Source organism: Triticum dicoccoides, chromosome 1B, assembly GCF_002162155.2.
Source record: "Triticum dicoccoides isolate Atlit2015 ecotype Zavitan chromosome 1B, WEW_v2.0, whole genome shotgun sequence".
NCBI lineage: Eukaryota > Viridiplantae > Streptophyta > Magnoliopsida > Poales > Poaceae > Triticum > Triticum dicoccoides.
The window spans coordinates 684,197,171-684,199,357 of NC_041381.1; positions in this window are offsets into that span (position 1 = coordinate 684,197,171).

Below are 2,187 nucleotides of genomic sequence, written 5' to 3' on the forward strand. Positions count from 1 at the left end.
AGAAGAATTCATGCACCTTATTCTTGGAAATACTGATACACCCAAGTCCCAGCTCTCGCCCGCGTCGCTCCCGCACCGGGCGACTCGGCAGGCCGCTTCCCTAGCGGCCGTCGAGCCTAGACCTGGTATGTGGCCTGGTTGGGATCTTCGGTTTTAGATGCTAGGCTTAGGTGAAAGGCCTGGTATTCGGCTCACACTTTCTGCATCCCTTCATCAATGAACAGGAGTAGCGACGTATGTTGCTAAGATGGCGGCTTCAGACATATGGATGTATTACTTTGTAAGTTATTTATGAATAATTAATAAAGTGACTGCATGCATCTCCCACATGAAGAGCCCGGGAGACATCCTCCTTTTCTAAAAAAAAGATGGAGCATTAACTGTTGCCACACGTTTTAGCAGCGTGTTTTCTAGTTATCAGGTACTCCCTTCGATCCATATTAATTATCGCTGGCTTAGTTTCAACCATAATTAATATGGGCCGGAGGGAGTACATAATTTTCTTTCTAGATTAAGTCGATTTTGCGAACAAGCAAGGCCGAGCCAGCAGCTTACAACCTCGTCTTAGGTGAAGGCAAGGCAGCAGGGCCGGTGCGGGTTAGGGCGGGGAGACCGTTGCCATTCCTGGAGGCCGGAGGGATACGCGGGGTCACCTCATGAGCGCACAAGCAGAAGAAGAAAGTCGAGGAAGAAGAACGGTGTCACACTTACGATGACCATTGGATGCTGATCGGATGCTCTAGAAAATCGACTGACTTTTTTTAGACATTAGATCTAATGTTTTTTTAGGCATCTGTTAAATAGGTGCCCCTTTCAACCAATGAATGATGAAGCCGAGTGGTAAATAATTGTTTGCCAATCATGTTTAGTGTACGATGGACGTGACGTTTCACGTTGTGAAGGGTGTAAGCAGGTGGCAATGCAAAGTAATGCTTGGAAGTGGCAGTGGCTCTGTGTCTGTGAGGTTGGACCTCAATCCGTGAACTCTGCCCGCTTGACGTAACTAGAAAAGCCAGCTACGCACGCTGTTGGATTTCGACCCAGAAAAGAGGAGAAGCTGTTGACGCTGTCTCTTTAAGACTTCCATTCATACCTTCCTCTCTTGGGAAACATTCAGGAGCACACATGTTGCGAATGGACTCGCCCAAGACGAAACACGCTGCCATAAGATGCTGATGTCACCGAAGAAAATAACCAAGCAGTGCCAGTGCCGTCTCCAACCCGGCGCTGGCTGATGTGATAACAGGGTGGATCACACAGACATCGACGACGACGCATCACAGTTTGTCCTGAATTAACCTACTACGCCCGCCCTGCTCCACAGATTTTGAAGGCGGTATGAGGAACAGCCTTGCTCTGTTCGAGCCGCACGACACGTTGACAAGTCAAAACCAAAGGAGATGTCGTTCTGCAACCGCGATCAGGGCAATGCATCTCCAACACGAACGGCTGAACCTTTTCTACTCCCTCCATTTTTATTTACTCCGCATATTAGTTTTGGTCAAAGTTAAGCTTTATAAACTTTGATAAAGGTTAATAGACCAAAATATTAACATATACAATAACAACCAATACCATTAGATTCATTATTGAATGTAGTTTCACATCATATAGATTTGTTATGATAATTATTTATATTATTTTATGTAAACATGGTCAAACTATACGAAGTTTGGCTGCAGTCAACTCTAATATGCAGAGTAAATAATAATGGAGCGAGTATATGTTTGGATCGGACTATCCAAACACTCTTAGGCTCTCAATGCGGTCATTCATTTTAGGTCGGACCGTTTCGTATCTTTGAAATCCCTCAGGTCACTCCATATGAACTCCAACATCCTAGATCCGCCCAACAGTCACCCACATATTTCACACAAATGAAGGCTCAACGGCCTCTGCCCTACGCGTATTCACGCATGGTCGGTCAGTGTGCCAACGTACACGACTACACCTACACGACAATTAAGAGCCAACTGGTGACCCCTCTAACCCCTAACCTAGCCACAACCATTTCTTTCATTTCCATCCATTCGAGCTGTTGTCGCCTGGAGCAGAGCCCTCCACCCCCCATCCACCTTCACGAGGTCCGTCGTTGGCATGATCAGCTCGAAGCTCACATGGTACACTATTTTGATGCCGGAGCGCCATCGTGTGCCAGATGTTGCGTGAGGCCCGCATTGCAGTGGG